The sequence below is a fragment of the Cnephaeus nilssonii genome (genome assembly GCF_951640355.1).
Source record: "Cnephaeus nilssonii genome assembly, chromosome: 15".
NCBI lineage: Eukaryota > Metazoa > Chordata > Mammalia > Chiroptera > Vespertilionidae > Cnephaeus > Cnephaeus nilssonii.
Genome location: NC_137086.1, coordinates 19,883,970 through 19,904,367, shown reverse-complemented (window position 1 = coordinate 19,904,367; position 20,398 = coordinate 19,883,970).

Below are 20,398 nucleotides of genomic sequence, written 5' to 3'. Positions count from 1 at the left end.
TTCTCAACTAATTTCATCTTTCCAATTCTGCCAGGCAGGTATAGGCAATGTGAGCCCATTTTACAGAGGAGGCTAGAGAATTTTGCCCAAGATTACCCATCCAAAAAGTGGCAGGACTGGGATTCAAAGACAGGACTTTGACTCTGAGACCCATGATCCATGTCAACATTAAACCACTCCCTTTAGGGATCCTAATGGAAACTAGGAAAGAAATAGATTTAGGGAGCATGAGGAGAGGTGCCTTTGACTGTGAAAAGTTCAGGGTCAGCTTCTACTAAATGCACAAGAAAAGCCTGGCTGCACATAGAAGAAAGGTGAAATGGTCCGCCCCGAAAACAAGGGACTGAGCATTTCTTTTTTAAAACATAATTGTATTGATTTCAGAGAAGAAGGGAGAGAGAGATAGAAACATCAATGATGAGAGAGAATCATTGATTGGCTGCCTCCTGCACGCCACACACTGGGAATCGAGCCTGCAACCTGGGCATGTGCCCTGACTGGGAATTGAACCGTGACCTCCTGGTTCATAGGTAGATGCTCAACCACTGAGCCATGCTGGGTGGGCCTGAGCATTTCTTTAAAAGGAAGAGAAGGAAGGCATTAGAGGCAGAGGCCACTGACATTGCAACACACTGTTTACAAGATTTTTGCAAAAATTCTGCTGCAACAGCTGACAAGAACAGCTAAAGGCATGAATCTGGCAGTCTGCCATGGAAAGGCAGGAAAGAGCTGCCGGTTTGATGAACTTAAGAGAAGTCACAAAGAGGGGTGCAAAAGAAATTTACTAGATTTTGAGCAGGGTAAAAGCTTTTTGCTCAGAGAACACCAATCATGTATACACAGACTAGACAATAATACAAAGCAGTTTAAGATCAAGGAGCATAGGAAATATTACTTGTGATACAGACAATAAGAAATATAGAAAAATCAGATATTAGTGCTAGATACCATGTGTGCCTTTTATCTGAATTCTTTTTTTAAAAAAAGATAATCCCAGATCTTAGTTTGGGAAAGTATTTTTAATTATAGTTTAATGAAACAAACAAAAACCAGTGAGGTTTCATTGAGTAATTGAGGAAGTATTGACTGGAAGTCTAGAGATTTAACAGAATACAGGGTTTAGAAAAGTTGGTTTATAGTTGTGAATATGTGAAACACAGTTTATTCTTGTATTATTATTTATAAATTATTGTATTATTTTCTATATTAACTATAAACCTACTTTTACCCAATCCTGTATTTCTAAACAAATATCTTTGCATTGCTATAATTTCATTTCCTCACTCATAAGCAGGGTGTAATAATAATTTGAGACTCAGAAGATCTCTGTGAACATTAAATGCAATGATGTTTGTGAAAATTGTATTATTCAATCTTTATCATCATTATTATTATTCCAGCTCTAGTCCTACTTAAGTTGTGTGACCTTAAATGGGAGAGGGGAGATGAGGAGGTTAGACTAGATGATCCCTTTAAAATCTCACTGTCTATGCTTATATAAATCATTATTTCCTCTTAAAAATACATAAATATACTTTGTAATAGATAAGCAATTAAAATGTATAAGAACACAGCACCCCCATACTCAGTGGGTAGAGAGAAAGAGAAATTAAATTGACAAGGAGAGAGCAAAATTGCCCAACCAATCCCATACATTCTGTATAACATGGAGATTTATCAGTTGTAAGAAAACACTTGTAAAATTAAAAGCAGTATAGTAAAATTTTGAAAATAAAGATTAATATGTAAGCAGAGCCCGATCACAACCCATTAAAAGGTCAAATGCCGCCCTGACCGGTTTGGCTCAGTGGATAGAGCATTGGCCTGCGGACTCAAGAGTCCCAGGTTTGATTCCGGTCAAGGGCATGTACTGTGGTTGCAGGCACATACCCGGTGGGGAGTGTGCAGGAGGCAGCTGATCGATGGTTCTTTCTCATTGATGTTTCTGGCTCTCTATCCCTCTCCCTTCCTCTCTGTGGAAAATCAATAAAATATATTTAAAAAAAATAAATAAATAAAAGGTCAAATGCCAATAACAGAATCACACAGCAATGTCACTTCTCCATTTATTTGGTAAACTCATAATGATTCTACAAAACTCCATACTGAAGTCTGTCACCTCTCTTTCCCAAATTGTTCATCAAGCACTGGGTATATCATAGGCTTACAAGTAATTTATCCTTGGTTATTTTTCACATCTACCTACTCCCTACATTACTAGATACTTAAGAATTAGAATAATGTCTTATCTAACTTTATAGCCTAGCGAATCACAGGGTCTGAACCATAAAATGTGTTCAATAATGCTAGTTTGTAAATTGAATTAATTAATTGGATATTGAAAATACAAAGTTCATCATAGAAGCTAGTTCATAGGTCAACAGAAAGGACTTCTAACTTTAAATAGCATCTGACACAGTCTCCCTAAAATTTCTTTCAAAATATCCATGAATATGGAGAGAGGAGGGGTGGATTAAAATATCCCACTCTGAAAAGTAAGACATTTTCATTAGCCTCGATATTGATGGAACTGTGCTAAAGAGTGCAATTGGTAAACCCTTGTGTTATGCTGCCTGAATAGAAAGACTGCCCACCTGGGAAAAGGTGCAAAGGTACATTTCTTCCAATCTGTCTGGCTCCTTGGAATAAGAATACAAGATCTGTCCCAACCCACAACCAGATAACTGACCTTTTTTTTACTAGCTGCTGCTTTTTAAAGCTGTCAAAATATTATTTTTCCCCCACCCCAACTTACAAAGATTCAACTTATGAATTATAGGTAAAAGAAACTAAAGCAGGTGGAATAGAAATTATAATCAATGACATAATTAAAAAAAATCACAAATTGGAAAAATGTCTTAAATATACAGATTTAAGGAGCCCACAATGTTTCAGAGGAATATACAAATATGTATCAAATCCACAACTAAGTGCATTCTTGGAAGAGGTTTTAATATAAATGTGAAGAAAATATTCTTCAAGAATCCAGACAGGAATAGTAAATTACATTTAAAGAGGGAAATATCATACTGGTCTTAGACTTCTTCTTTGTATTATTAGATGTTGGAAGAAAATTAAACAGAATTTTGTGAAGAACATTGTAATCCAAAATTTTATACCCAGTTTTTATGACTCTTTTACTTGCAAGTGAGAGGAAGCCTAGTTCAATCTAGCTTAAGGGGTAAATAAATGAATCTATTGGCTCACAAAACTTCCAAGGTAACTTTAGGTACAGCTGGACCCAGGGGCTCAGATAGTCATTTTTTCTCTCTTTCTTTCTCCCCACCATCTTCTGCTTCATCTTAGCTCTTCTTTGTTTCAATATTGACCTCATTTTATCCCACAGAATAGACACTCTTTCCCTATCCCAGGAAACATGGCCCAGGAGACAACTGCAAGCCCACATTGTTTTAGCAAATGAAAGATAGACTCTCTACATCCATGAGGTATTTAATCTTATAAAAATACTTTGGTTGTTTGTACTCAGACCATGTCTAGTCACTATGGATGAGAGATTGGTCCATTGTGTTGAAGGCCTGGGTCACTTGCTGCTACAGAAGCTACACTGTGATTAACAGTCTCACAAGAACCTAACGAAGAAGGTCCTTCACAGAAAAAGAGGGTAGGCACAGACAATAAGAGCAAATATCAAGTACATTTCCTCCATGCCTACTTAGCACATATTCATATGCATTTCTGCATTTATAATTTCATAAGTGCCTCCACCTAATATTTATACAACTAATGTATAATTAAAATCACACTTACTTCAAAGATAGACAACTTAGAATCACATCCAGTTACCAACCCATCTTCATGTCCAGGATCTCTGGATGATGCACACATTTCTGACATCCACATATGTCTCCTCTTGATCCAAAAACCTGTAGATTAAATGATTAATGTAATAATCACCTATACTTCCATTACACAGTAGAGGAGGAAAAACAGGATACATATCTTCAATTAAAACTAAATTCAGAAAAGGTGGCATCACATATGCCATAGCATATAACATACCCCAAAGAATAACATAGCAAGGATGTACATCTTGGCTGTAGAACCAATCTGACTGCCCCAAGCTTTCCCCTGTGCACAGATTGAACAAATTCATCATTTTCCAAGGCTGTGCTTAAAATAAATGCAGTGCATACATTTTTCTAGAGGTCCCGCCCCTTAGCATCCCTCTTACACTTGATGTTGTTACAAGGCCCTGGAGATTGCCTTAGAAAACTGGCAATCACTAGTTCCTTTGGATTGTCATTTCTCAATTTAACACTTTTAAACCCCTAGTCATCTACTGATTGTGCCTACTTCTGGAAGTGAAAAGCAGTGTCCTTGATTATAGAGCAGACTCTTTTGCATTTCTGTCCCTTAGCAGCAGGTCTTAGCCTTCAGCTAAATGCCTCCTAAATGACTCAGGCTGATGTACTGAGGCAGAACTAATAATCAGTGCTGTGTCCTAGCTGAACTCACGTTGGTTGACTATTTACTAGAGAATGAAGTGTTATCTTCAACACCAGCAAATGCTAAGCAGGATAATTTGGGAAGGGGCTTAAAGGATAAAATTTAAAGATTTCTTATATTTTTTCTGAGTCCAAATCATATCCCCTACTGTATCTCCCATCTCTCAACCTGTGCCAACACTAATTTCAGCTTGGGGCAGGGATATTGGTTTTTGTAGTTCCATGAGGTACATGATTCTCTGACCCATAGAGTTTTAAATTACTGCTCACAGCCAAATGGGGAAAAGATATCTCTTAACTAAGTTATATACTATTCCCTTCATGCTTTCAGTGGGACCAATTTATTCTTGAAGCTTTTTCTTTTCCTGAAACACATCAAGAAGCAGAAAACATCCTAAAATTTTGATGACTTCTCTAACACTCCAGTCTCAGCAGGTACATTGTCTGAGTCAAAGGAAACAACAGGTGACCCTTCAGTCATACATCTCAGAACAGCATAACAAAGACTGTCAACTTTCTTGCCCTTAATATGGGGGTGTCTCCATCCCCTCCACGCAAACCCTCATTGTGGAGTCTGTCCCTAGCAATGGCCTGCTCCTAGCATCAATTCTAGGCGTTTTTTCTTCTTTTCAGTTGTAAAGGATAGAAAACCAACCCAATCTATCTTAAAAAGATGAAGGAAATTTATTGAATTGTATGACCGGAAAGTCCAAAAGTGAGAATTCAGAACAGCTGGATGAAAGATCTCAAACAATTCACCTGGACCCACTCTCATTTTCTCATTCTCTCCTCTCCAGCTCTCTCTTTCTCCTTCCATCTCTCAGACCTGTTTGTATCTGTTTTGTTTGTTTCATTTTATTTATCTTGGCCTCATTCTTTCTTGCCATAGATGGACTGTGTTCACATGACAGGAAACATGGCCACTAGCATCCCAACCCTACATCCATACGGTCCACAATCCATACATGTAATTTAATTCGGGGGCCCATTTCTGGTTCTCTAACACAACCACGTGAGCCAGCTACACAGTAGAGAAGTATAAGTCATTAACACCTACACAAGGACCTCCCTGTTTCCTGCTGTAACATTAAATTCGGGACAGCTCTAGCATCCCAACGACCACCCAGATTCAGTCCTGACCAGAACAAGCTTGGCAGGCCCAATGGCGATTGCTACTTTCAAGAAGCTAAAAGGATGTGGATTTTAGGACAATAAAAAAGAAAAAAGAAAGTGCTGAGATTTATTGATTCCAAAGAAAGAGTCACCCTTAAGTAATTTGCCCAAGTTACAAGAAATTCTCAGAAGTTCATAGAGAGGACCAAAATTAGCCTAGTTCAAGGGAACTCCTGATCAAGAACCAGGCAAGACATAAAGACTATCCCACAAGTATAACCATCGATATTGAGCTTGTCTAGATACAGCTTCTCAGAAACACTGCCATTTGATATTTCATTTTTCCAGATCCTTCTCTTTCCAGCCTGTCTTTCTTTTAGTTATCCTTTAGCTACCCTTTGTTATTGATTTATTCTTTGACTGTGGTGTATGTGTATGTGGTCTATAGATTATCAATTCTTGAATCTACTGAGACTTGTTTTATAGTCTAGTATATGGGCAGTTTTTTGTAAATGTTGCATGACATGTGGGAATCTATATATTTCATGAAATAAAACTTATTATTTGCACACACAAAAAGAGAGAGAAAGAAAGAAATGAGTTATGAAGGCCATAAAAACATATGGAAGAACATTAAATGCTTGTTGTGAAATGGAAGAAGCCAGTCTAAAAAAGTAGCTTATTGTATGATTCCAACTATATGATATTCTGGAAAAGGCAACTCTATAGGACAGTGAAAAGATCAGTGGTTGCCAGCAGATTGTGTGGGGGGAAGGAGGGTGAATAGCATAGGAGATTTTTTTAGGGCAATGAAATTCTTCTGTATGCTACTGTAACTGTGGATACATGACATTATTCATTTGTCAAAACCCACAGAATTGTACAACAGAAAAAGCGAACCCTAATTTAAACTATGGACTTTAGTTAATAATAACATGTCAATATTGGCTTATCAATTGTATCAAATAAGCCATATGAATGCAAGATGTTAACAATAGGGGAAACTGAGGGGAGTATATGGGAACTCTCGGTACTTTTTGCTCCCTCTTTTTGTAAACCTAAAACTGTTCTAAAAATAAAGTCTAGCCAGTTTGGCTCAGTGAATAGAGCATCAGCCCACAAACTGAAGGGTTCTAGGTTCGATTCCAGTCAAGGGCACATACCTCATTTGCAGGCTCAACCCCAGCCCTGGTAAGGGTGCATGCAGGAGGCAACTAATTGATGTGTCTCTCTCACATTGCTGTTTCTCTCTGTGTCTCTCCCCCTCCCTTCCACTCTCTCTACAAATCAATGGAAAAGTATTCTTGGGTGAAGAGTAACAAAAAATTAAATAAAAATAAACTCTAATAAAAAAACAACACACCACATAGTTGGCTGAAGCATCTTTTGATGCCAGAAATAAGGAAGCACTCAAAAACAATATGTGGGTATGTCAGAAGCACACAGGAGCCAATCTAAAAGAGTTCCCAGTAGTCAAAGCTGGATCGACTTGTATAACAAATAAATAATGATGGCATGAGGTTATGATCCAAAGAATAAAATAAATACCCACAGTCCATCTGATATAAATAAATAAGTAAACGAAGAAGGGACAACTCTTCCTTATAGAAGAATTCCAATTGATAAATACAGAAGGCATGAGGAAAATAGAAAATCACCAGAACACTACAGTAATAATTGCAAGGTGAATGCTCAAATTCATAGAAATTTGAAGAGAAATAGGATATTTGCATGGTCTCAAAATACTGTCTACAAACTTTATTCATTGCAATGGGAAAATAGTAACTGTATGGTGGAGAAACCTGGCAGACACCACCTTAACCAAGTGATCAAGGTTACCATCACAAGTAATAAAATATATTGAATCATGTATCTACCCAGATGATGCATTGAGAAGGGTACATAGTATCCTTCCCTAAAATGTATAATCACATCTAATTATGATAAAACACAAGTAAAACCCAAATAGAGGGGCATTCTATGAAATATCTGATCAGACTCTTCCACAGTATCCAAGTCATGGGAGACAAGGAAAGGCTGAGGTGCTGTCACATTGGGGAGGACTAAACGCAAGGAGACCATGGCTGGCTCCTGGGCCAGACAAGGGACAGCAGTGGGAAAACTGATGGAATCTGAATGAAGTCTGCAGTATACTTAATTGTTATGTATAATTTTCATAATTGTATTGTGGTTATGTAAGACATTAGAGGGAACTGAGTGGAAGGCATATGGAAAGTCGCTGTACTATTTTTGTAACTCTTCTGTAAGTCTAAGCTTATTTCAAAATAAAGTTAAAAACAATAGTTGGTATTGTTCTATGCTTGCTTTTGTTACCAGTGTCTAAACTATTTACGGGGCTGGGAAAATTACCAACTAAAAGTTTTCCTTTCCCCCAAAGACAGAGTTATATAAATAACATATTCATCTTGATTAATGAGAGATCATTAATTGAGAATGAACCAAAAAAAGGAAGGAAAACACCTTATAGAAAAAGAAAAGGGGGAAATAATATTAGCATATTCTGTTAAACAAAGTTAATATGTAATTGTAAGCATTTAAGTATTCCTACTGTGTAAATGCCTTTTGCAAATGAGATTATAGATTTGCTTGCAAACAGAAAACATGCTAAATAAATGTAAGGTGCTATTATTTAAAACAACAACAACAACCAGTGGATGATATTGGCAGCAATCCTTGCAGAAATCTCAGGCTTCCAGGAAGATGCTATCTATAAAGAAACATGCACTGCACACAGCATCCCCACAGCTAGATGGGAGACAGCAGAGGAGAACTAAACATTTCACTCTGAGTTCTCCCATGAATTGAAATTGATTGGCTTGCTGGACAGTAACATGGTGACTTTCAGGATGAATATTCAGGGGACAGAACCCTCAAGCTTCAGATTGCTCCACAAAGTTTCTCTGTGGGACCCGGGCAAATGTAAACAGGGACTTAGCCCAAGTAAGTGACCCTTCAGCTCTGGTACTTGTAACTATGAGCATGTCTGTGTTGCTCCTGTCCACTTACCTGCCCTCCTCCCTTTTATCCACAGAGCTGACGAAGCACAAGGACCTGGGGGACCAGTGAGGCGGTGGGGGTGGGGTGGGGGTGGGGGGTGGGGGGGAGGGGGGAGGCGGCGCGGCGGGCCGCCTGCAGTCTGTGCGTTTACATCAGTTCTGTAGGACACAGCAAAATCCGAAATGGATTGTGACCTGCTGGTAATCTTTCCCAGCGAATCAAGCGATCATTGATTAAAAATAGCTTTGAACATGTATCACACTTCTATTTCAGGCCTCGTTTTATTTGGAATGCAAATTCTGCTGGAAGCCAGAGCTACAGGAGCAGCAGCTGGAAATCTACTCAGACATTCTAGCCGATTCACACCAAGCCCAGTTGGCAAAATTAATGCTATTCCGCAGTCTCAGGGAAGGAGAGATGGTTAATTATGCCCTACTGACCCGTGGTTTCTATTATGGACACATCTGGACTGAGAGGCTCATTTGAACTCCCCAAATTCACTGTTTTCTAGAGCCTAAACCAAGTTTAAAAATTGATTTATGAGGATGAGACGGTAGTGCATGCAAACTGCCTCGCCCACAGACACCACGGCAGGCTCCAGTGAAAGTCTGTCCTAGTTTCAAAGGCTCTTTTATGCCTCAGGTGCTCATATTTTCATCAGTGTTTCCTACCAGTTCCGAAAACGCAGTGTTTGGACAGGTTTCTCAGTAAATAATAAATAAAGCACACAGGCCCATTCCTGTATCTCAGGGCTAAGGGTTTTTATTTCCAGGACGCCCTCAACCTCCACAAGCTGTGATATTTTCCTCTCTGAAAGGAAGGTGGGCTGGGACCTTGCCTGTTTCAAAGAGGAAGCCTTTCAAGGAATGCCTGTGCCCTGCGTGGAGACACAGCCCTTTGCTCGGAGGAAAACTTCCTCCCAAAGATCACCGACTCCTATTCCGGCAGCAGGAGTGGGCGAGCAGAGGCCGCACGGTTGGAGGTGCATCTCTGAGAAGAGAATTAAAGCCGACCAGGGTGGCTATTCACATTTTACAGGACCTTCGTTGTAGCCAACTGGCTACTTTCCATTGCACTTGGGCCTCAAATAACACAGGTCCCTTAACCTCCCTATGCCTCAACCCATCTTCCCAGCGTTCACAGAGTGGAGAGCATCATCAGACCAGGCGGCAGCCCCCAGACAGAGATGTAGGGCAGGCACACCTTGAAGAGTCAGGTGTCCCCGACAGGAGGTGATATCAGAAGCACTGGGAGTGCCTTTTGCATGTCTCTACCATGAAACCAAATGCGAAGACCACGAGTGGCCCTTCCCACCGGGAGTCCTGTCAGGGAATGACAGGTGAGGGTCAGGTCTGGGGGAGACGAGGTGGAATCCAGATTTACTCAACACAAAAGTCAAGGGTGGGGCCTGGGTTCAGAAACCAAATGGAAGAAGCATGGTGCCCTGGAAGAGCAAGTGCTTAGGAAGCAAACAGATTTGCCTTCAAATCCCAGTTCCACTGCAAGAGTTTCAGCAATGTCCTTGCCTTTTCTGGGCCTCTGTTTTCCTCATAGGAAAATGGGGCTAATAATGCTTTTTTTTTTTAAAGGAATTGTATGAGAATTAAATTAGATAGACTATGGGGAGGGGTAAAAAAGAAAAAGCTAGGCTCAGAGTGGCATTCTGTAAATGTTAACTAGCCTGCTCCCTTGACCCTATGGTTCTTGCCCCTGGCTGCAGATTAGAATCACTGGGGAACTTTTGAAACCCCTACTATGCCTGAGCCTCCTGTGCCCCGGAGATCTGAAATGTAATTGATGTGGGACAAGATTCAGTGATCAGTATTTTCAAACGTCTTTAAGACCCTCCCAAGAGATTCTAATATGTTTCTAAGATTCAGAACCACTGCCCAAGTATATCAGAATGAATATCACCTTTGGATTTGAAATTTTCTATTATGGTTTAGGCAAATATTTTACTTATCTGAGGCTTAACTTTTTTATTATTTTAACAATTGGGAATAATAGTCTGAATTTATAGGATTTGAATATATTTGAGATATATTTAATAAAACTCCTAAAAGAAGAAACTGACAATTAGTAGATGCTCAATAAGTATTCATTGTTTTTCCTTTCTTTTCTTGTCATTAGTCAGGGAACATATAGGTGCCGAATATTATTAGAATAAATAAGAACAACAGATGTGAGATACTACCAGTCAGGCAGTTTTGAAATTAAGAGAATTACTAACTACCTTAGGCAAGACTGTCTTATCTATATTCTGCTGAACAAGCAGTTAAATCCTAGGACAGGGAAGGCAAATATGACGCCCATTTACCTCATTCTTCCCTTCTATGCTCATTGCAGACATCTCTAATCAATCACAGCACCCTTTCCTATTAAGCCCCTATGAGGCCTCAAAATCCTTTGCCATAGAGATCTCTCAGCAATTAATCAGAGCTGGAATATGTACGGAAATAAATTTGCCATCCTTATCTTAGGTGATGGGCTGCCTTAAGCCGGCAAATGAGGCATATTTCAGAGATGATTAAGTGGGTTCCCTGGTATGTAGGGAGTGTGTGGCCAGAGATAAAGGCAGATCCTCATAAGGCCCAACTTTATACAATCTGATCTCTACTAAGCTAAGAATCTATGCTTTCTGGCGAGTGCAGGGAATATAGTGGGGGGTGGAGTGGGGGAGTGAGTAAACACCAAGTGAAAAATCAAAGAGCCGGTGTCTGCATGGCGCTTAGTGCACTCAGGGTGTGCCTACCTCCTACAATTTCTGCAAAGTGCTATCAGATCATTTTCCAAAAGCCAGATTATTTCTCTAACTTAAGAAACGTGAAGCCAGCTATTGCAGTGTTCCTTCCCCAAGGTGACAGGCAGAGGCTCTGATGAGAAAGCCCCCATAAGCTCAAGTCTGTGGGTGAAAGCTTGACGTTGATACCTGCAGGCTTCCAGAGCTGAGAGCTTTTGAACACTGAGGCCAGAAGATTGGTGCGAATGGCTGGAGTCCTCACCTGCTGTGCCCACCCGAGGACAGCCAGCACTTCTGAAAATGAAGCTTCTGCTAATACCCCTTATTATTGGTTAACCCCTTTGCTGTGTTCACTTGTTACACAGCAGCATTAGCCCCTGCTGGACAATATCCTGACAGTTTAGAGCTGGTTCCACAGCAGGCAAAAGCAATAATTCGGATAGCCTATTTAAAAGTCTTTTATTCTGGGGCCTTATAAACTACATAAAGATATGTCATTAAGCTCAAAATCAACATATCCCCAACTCAATTTCCTTTTATCCCAAAAATGCCTGCAGTTATGTTAAGGTCACCCCACACTTGGGGAATGTAATGAAGGGAAAAAGGGAACAGAAAGAGACAGCTGTCTTAACAATTTCATTAAAAATATCGTACTTTGGCCCAGCTGGTGTGGCTCAATTGGTTGAGCATCACCCTGTACACCGAGAGGTCGCTGGTTCCATTTTCCAGTTAGGGCACATGCCCAGGTGGATTGCAGGTTCAGTCTCCAGTAGGGAGCCTTGCAGGAGGCAGCCAATTGATGGATGTTTCTCTTTCATCATCGATGTTTCTCTCTCTCTCTCTCTCTCCCTCTCCCTTCCTCTCTCATTAAAATCAATAAAAACAGATTTTAAAAAATCTTACTTTGAATCTTTACAAAATATATGTGAACCTATAAAAGACATTGCCTGGTCAGTGTGGGTCAGTGGTTGAGCGTCTACCTATGAACCAGGAGGTCAGGGTTCGATTCCTAGTCAGGGCACATGCCCAGGGTTGCAAGCTCGATCCCCAGCAGGGGGCGTGCAGGAGGTAGCCAATCAATGATTCTCATCATTGATGTTTCTCTCTCTCTCTCCCTCTGCCTTCCTCTCTGAAATCAATACAAACATACTTTACAAAGTAAAAATAAAAGGTATTGATGGGCCTCCTCTCAGGGTTTTTGGAAAGAGCCGTACAAGCAAAGGATTCATGAAGCTTACGCTATAATAAGTTCACAATTTGTCCCTGCAGAGGAGCACACAGGATCCAAATGATATAGCAGAGAAACATCTTCAGAGATCATTAGTAGAACTCCCTTGGTACACAACAATGGGAAAACTGAGGCCCTCGGAGGTTGTGTGACATCCCCATAGTCACATGGTTAGTGACAGAGCGGGGACTGGAATCGTGGCACCAACTCCAGTGCTCTTTAGATTGCTTCCAGCTTTGTGGTTTTTTCCCTTAAGATCTCTAGACTCTGAGAGCTCAATTTCAGCTCAGTGTATATTGAAGGAAATAAAGTGTTTAGAAGAGGTGTCACTCCAGATTTCATTTAGGCAAAGTACCAAATAAATACCTTTTATCCCTGTGATCAGTCTCACAGCCTCTCACAGAGTACTTGACAACAGAGATATTTTGCTGATGCATTGAATCTTACCCAACAAAGGGGGAAAAAAATCCCTTTCATAAGTCATAATGCATGACGCACATGTTGAGATACGGTTTGGTATCCAAATAGACATCCTCTATCCAAAAGAAGAAAAAAATTACTAAATGCTAATACTAATGCTAATGTTAGCCTATTACAAGTGTCTCATGCTGTGGCTCTATTCTGATTTGTGCCTTGAGATAAAGATTTCATATCCCTCATTTGAATGACAGTATCCACAGACTGGGTTTTTATGGGCTGCAGTATGTTCCTATACTAACATTTCAAGGCAGTCACTTCCACCCAGAAGATTTATTTCATCTGAAAATTCACCCACACCACACAATTAAATCAACTGAAATATCAGTTATCGAGGCCACATTCTATTGTCCTCATGCATACAAAAATCATTTCTTAAATGCCCAGCTGTGTCATTCCTATGCTGTAATAGAGGAAATAGGAGAAGCATGTGACAATGAAGATGAGATACAATAGTGAATAATACAAGATATTTGCCCTCATGGAGCTCCTGGACAAGGGGGAGAAATAGGCACCTGGCCCAGTGGCCACAATGCAATATGGTAGAGTCTGAGAGCACAGAGGCAGGGAACAGTCATTCAGCCAGAGACCTGGGAACTCAAGAAGGCTTTGGAGAGCTGACACTGGAAAATGTTCCCTAGAGAGGAAAGAGGACGGACATTAGAAGCAGAAGGACCAATATGTGCCAAGGTTTGGAGATGTGTTTAGGAGACCACTAACAAGTTAATGGAGAATGTTTAGGAGACCACTAACAAGTTAATTTTGGCTACAACTTGGAGCGCTGGGGTGGCAGCAGGAGAAAAGCTGAAATGCAGAGTGTCCTATCAGTCTGGGAAGGGTTTGGGTACCAGGCTAAGGAGTTTGGACTTGCTTCTGTAGGAAAGAGCAGCTTTGAAACAGCATGGTGACATCATCAGATCTGTGTTTAGGAAAGCCAAGTATAGGAGTCCAGGAGTTACAAGGACCTTTGTGTGTGGCAAAGGTCTAGGCAAGAAACAAGAGCCCAAGCTATGAAAATCTCAATGACTATGACGACAACATCCACTGGCAAAGGATCTCAAGAGGTATCTTTTAACAACCATCTCACTGTAAAAGTCTGTAATGAGAAATGTCAGAGCTGAATAACCAGACTAGATCCCTCCCCATCTTCTTTCATACAGCAAGCAGTTACTCACAACATAAAGTTGGCAGATCATTTCTATATGTGAACAAAACATGTCTCAGGATGACCTGTATCTGATCCTTTCCTCCTACTCCAGCCTAATGACAGCACATGTTGCTTACTTTTTTTTTTTTTAACAACCAATGAGGCTGAATCTAGATGGGCCAATAAGTCTGATTCATAGAGATGACAATGATGTAAGAGGCTGGGGACCTAAGACTCAAAGCTCCTCCCTTCTAGGTCAAACAGGAAAACATAGAAATGTACCTGCCCAATGGGAACAAAAGTGTCAGCTTGTTAGTAGGCCAGTGAGTGTCCAATAAGTCCCCAAACGCAGAGTTCACTGGTAAAAGCTGGAACTGAGGGGAAAATATTAAGTTTAAGGATAAATGTGGCTTCTACTCCCATCGCAAATCTATACCTTGAGGCCTGAGCGCTCAGACATGCCTATGATGAATGGGCACTCAGAACCGACTACCAGCCCACTCACTCAGCCATCAGAATGGATGAGGTCTGAAGAGGGCACTAGGACAAAGGGAGAGTTACTAACCTCTGTCTCATGAGCAGCCCTGCTCAGGGGCTTTCTCAGGGGAGAGGGAAAGGAAGAGAGCGCTTAGCTCTTGGGTCCAGGTAGTGAAAGCCAAAGTGGAAGCCAGTCATCCTTGTCAGTCAAACGTGGCAGAGGAACAGTTGCTCATTCTGACCAATCAGACTGATCAGAAGGCCCCAGTAAGAGGATGAAGAGAGGCAGAAACATCCTCCCCGCATGGAGAGAGGGACAGACATGTTTGGTAGAAGGCAGAGGTTGACAAATAATGTACAGAATGCCCAGTAAAGAGTTGAGTTTCAGGTAAACAACAAATAATCTTGTAGTATACGTATGCCCAAAATATTGTATGGGATATGCACTAAAAAATTATTCATTGTTTATCTGAAATCCAAATGAAACAGAGCATCCTATACTTTCATTTGATAAATTTGACATCCCTACTGGAAGAATCTTCCCCCATGGCATAGATATTCACATCCCCACATCTGACTTCTAGAATGGAGAACTTATAAATCATCCAGTCCATCAGCTTGACTTCATTCATGATGAAAATGAGGAGACCCAGACAACTGCAATAACTGGCCCAAAGTCATGCTATTATTTGTTTGTTTGTTTTTTGTTAATACTCACCCCTTAGATATTTTCCCACTGATATTTAGAGAGAGTGAAAGAGAGGGAGAGAGGGAGGGAGGGAGGGAGGGAGGGAGGGAGAGAGGGAGGGAGGGAGGAACACATGCATGTGAGAGAAACACACCAATTGGTTGCCTCCTGGAAGTACTCTGACCAGGGCCATGGATGGAACCTGCAACCCAGGTATGTGCCTTTGAGCGGGAATTAAACCCAAGATGCTTCCGTCTGAGGGCCAATGCTCTAACCACTGAGCAGCCGGCCAGGGCCCATAGTCATGCTACTATTAATGGCAGACCAAGGAATAAAATGCATTTGTATTTTCTATTGTGGCGTTCTTCCCTCTCTGCCTCCCTAAGCCCTTTCTACCCCTTGGCTCCCTCGCTCCTAAATTACGTGAAAATTCCCTAAGGGCAGAGAGAATTATTTTTTAATACTTTCTCCCAATGCCTAACACAATGCTTTATGAGCCCTGGCAGTGCAATCGATATTGTGGAGTGGCAGGCCATGTGGCTGAACTACCTGGATAACTGCCACATCTTTCCACTTCACTCAGACCTTCTGTGTCCTGTTTTTGTAAACCCGTTTTTGGGGCAGTTGCTGGAAGGTTGGCACAGCCTCTAGCCAGGTGTGAAAATTGTCCTAGCCCTCCCGAGAGGCCATGAGGTATGAGTTTCTGAATAACAGAGTGCCTTTGGGAAGCATCCTTTCTGTTGGGGTAATGGGTTCGAGGAAAACACAGCTGAGACCTGTGAGCTTTTGCATGCAAGGAAGTCTTATTTTAATCAGGAATGTCAGCTTCCTCCATGGCAAACCTTTGACTAGAGCTGCCAGCAAAGAACCAGCTGGACGGGTAGGCTTTCTTTCACTCCTCTCCCTTGCCTCCCTCTTGTGGACAAGCAGGCAAGTAGTTAGTCCGATGGCCAGGAGCAGGCCAAGAGTCCTTAAACCGCCTCACAGATGGATGTCTCTGCCACACGCGGCACTTGGCAGGCCAGCCCTTGACAAATTAGTGAAGGGGGGTGATCTTCGCTGCCCTCCATCACTTCTCACCACTCATACCATTTTGTCTTCTCCTAATTCCCAGAACCTCGATCATCCCCCTAACCCCCTCTACCCCAACCTCTTTCAACCTCCATCTCCATGTTCCTGACCTGCTTCTGCTATAAACCAACCAAGACTTAGGCTTCCTGGAGTCCTAGGGTTCCAGGCAAGCAATTCCTCACTCCTCCAGGGAGCAAGTTGCATCATTCCAATGAAAAGAGACCACATAGTCTTAAGCCAGATGCTGAGATGCTTCATGATAATACTAATATTTATTTAGTGCTTAATAATGTGAACTCCTTTCACTAAGCATTTGATACCCATTATCTCGTTTATGCTCATAATCTTCACAGTAAACCCGATACTGTGCTTATGTCCATTTGACAGATGAAGGAACTGAGGTTTGGAAACATTAAATAATGCACTCAAGCTTTTACTCTAAGTTGCAGAACTGGGATTCAGACTCAGAACATTTGGCTCTGGACTCCAAAAAGCTCTGTTTCATAGGACTTTCTGCAGTAATGGAAATATTCTGCGTCATCCAATATAGAGGGTCCTAGCCTTAAATAGCTACTGAGTATTTGAAATGCGACTACTACAACTAAAGTTTTCATTTTAATTTATTTTATTTTATTTAAATAGCCACAGATGTCTAGTGGTTACTTGAACAGCACCACTTAGAACATAACCCCTGTGTTATTCTAATTACTTGCTTTTCCTTTCCCCACACACAGACTCACATGCACACCCTGGGTGGGTTAGGGACCCTTATTCCACGTAAAGTTAAAGTAGGCCCTGACTATGTCCTCTTTGATGCAAGAAGGCAAGGGAAAGTGAATCAATAATATGAAAGACATGAGCTCTTAAGCTCACTCTGCTGTGACAAGTGACAATAATTTCTCTGAGCCTCAGTTTCTGCCTTTGTTCAAGGATGGAGCTGTACCCCATGACTTCAAAGATCACTTCCAGCTCTAAGGTTTCCCACCTGCTCTGGCTCTCAAGGTGGCACATTGAAAACAAGAGTCCCAGGTGATAAGCCTGGCATTCACCGTGATTACCTGGAGGAACAGTCAAGCAAACATGCTTGATTGTGCACATCCAACACCCCATAATATATAGGGTTCTTTTTTTAGAACCCTAATCAGAGATTCCATTTTCATAATTAACATCTTTAGGAGTAATTGCAAATGACACATCTGTTCACCATCACCCCCTCCTTGGCAACGTATGTGTTATAGACAACGTTTCTTCAGCTTGGTAAACACTTGGTGCCGGTCCTTTGCTTCTTGCTTTAGTCACTTTCTGCCTGGGGTGGTGATGACCCTGGGTAACCTATTTCTGCATGGTCCCATCCCTTCTGCCAATGGCACTCAAACCAGATTAGGATTTGCCTGGGACAACTACCCATTTTGACTGGCCACAGAGCATGAGTTCTTACTCTTGGTTTCCTACATCAAGGTTTTAGAGGATTCATGAAATTGTATGAAATGCTGGGTAAATATACTTGTGCGTGTATGTCCTAGGGAGAAGGTTCATGGCTTCCATTAGAGTTTCATTGGATGTCTATGATCCAAAAAATAATTAAGAAACATTGTATCTGCTTCCATTTATATGAAGGTGAGAATAGGTACATCTATAGAGATAGAAAGTAGATTAGTGGTTACTTAAGTCAGGGATGGATAGGGGGTACAAATAAGAGGACGGGGGTGATAGCTAAAGAATACAAGGTTTCTTCTTGAGGTGGTGCAAATGTTCTAAAATTGGCTGTGATGGTTACCCATATCTGTGAATATCCTAAAAAATAAACACTGAATTTCACATGGGTAAATTGTACGGTATGCGAATTATATCTCAATAAGACTGTTTTAAAAAATGGCTAAGAAGCCCTGCTTAGAAAAGGGGGTCGTAGACTGTGGGTGCCCACAGACAGAAAGCTGGGACCTCTTTTCTCTCAGAAAGCCTTGAGTGGTACCAAACACAGGTCTTTATTAGAAGAAAGGCCTGCTTTAGGTGGGGCCTCCCTAGGGGTATGGTTAATAGTATCTGGAAGGCTCTCTAGGCCAATATCTCTCAAACTTTAACAAGCATATGAGTTACTTAGTGATCTTTTTAAAATTCAGATTCTGATTCAGTATTTAAAGGGCAGGACAAGATTCTCCTGGTGGTCCAATGAATACAGTAAGAAGGCATTAGACCAAAGCTATGTTCACATCCTCTTACCTCCCATGGATCTTCATGCCACCCAGCTACGTATAACAACTTAATTTCCTGAGATAGACAGCCCTGGATACACTTTCTCTCTGTCTAGAGCTCTTTCCCCAGCTAAATTCTCTGCTCCCTTGCTCTAATGAACTAAGCTGAACAGCTTGGAAACCTCAAATGCCCCCTTTATCCTTCTCCCTTAAAGTCTAAGCCAGAAGCAGGCCAATCAGTTCATTAGTTTTATTTCCCCTCAGCCCCACAACGGCCCAGTTTAGCCCTTCAGCATGAGTTTGCATCCCATAAAAGGCACACCTAGCTCAAATACAACTTAGACACACACAAAAAAGTCATTTCATCTATTTGTCCTAAATGTAAATTTTTTACTCATCCCACTAAACATTTTACTTCCCTGGTACTGGATGAGAAAGTATGGCACCCTGATGCTGATTCTGAACCAAGGAAGTATTCCTTTAAGGAGAGAAGGTAGTCAATATAAAGCAGATTGCCTCAAAAAAGAATAAGGATTCCTTCATCAGCCTTATTCAAGTAGAACAATATCACACTGCTGTAGCAGGGATTGAGTGGTATAGTAGATTGAAAAATATGGCCACAATATTTTGCAACAACTCCCATCAAGGGGTGGACTCCACTTCTCCACCTTGAATCTAGGCTGGCCCTGTGACTTGTCTTCACCAGTCAAATGTGGCAGAAGTGTTGTATGAGTTCCAGAGCCCAGTTCCAAGAGACCTTGCAGCTTCTTCTCCCTCGAAATGCTGCCCAGAGAACACCATGTAAGGAACCCAGTCTAGCCAACTAGGATGAGAGGCTGCATGAGATGAACAAGGCACCCCAGCTGACAGCTAGTACCACTACCAGACCAGTGAATGAGGCCATCTTGGACCTCCCCCCCACACACACCCCACCCCACCACACACACACACACACACACACACACACACACACACACACGAGTCCAGGTGAAAATAGCAGATGATGAAGGCCTGAAGAGGAGTGGACGGAGGGCTAGAAGATGTCACAATGGGAGGTGGGGGGTGGAATATATAATACTTTCAATAAATATTTGTTAAAAATAAAAATAAAATAGCGTAGGAACAACTCAGCCAACCCACAGAATTGGAAGAAATTTCTGTTGTTTTATATCACTACAATCTGAGGTGGTTTGTTACACAACAGTAGATAACAGAGGTAGATAGGATGACAAACTAGGTAACATCTAAAAACTCTTCAAACATGATTCTGTGTTAGTAGTGCCTGGCCAGTGTGGCTCAGGGGTTGAGCATCAACCTAGGAATCCAAGGTCACGGTTCGATTCCCAGTCAGGGGACATGCCCGGGTTGTGGGCTCAGTCTCCAGTAGGGCGTATGCAGGAGGCAGCCTATCAATGAGTCTCTCTCATCATTGATGTTTCTATCATTGATGTTTCTATCTCTCCCCCCCCCCCTCCCTTCCTCTCTGAAATCAATAAAAAATATATCAAAAAGAAAAAGAAATGTTAGTAGGGGGCGTGGTAGGGGTGGGAGTTGATTAAGCCTCTATCAAGCTTTTTCTTCTATACATCACAGCTCCGCGCTCCATTTACAATAAGTCTGGTTTCTGCATGTGCTTTTGTTGCTGGTTTGCCATGTGAGAAAAACAATGAAGGGCCTCTTTCACACCTTCGTGACTCTATTGTAACAGGGTGTCTTGCTTGAACTGTGTGGGGGAGGGGGGAGGATTTAGATATGTTTGCAGCTACTAGAGTTTGGTCACA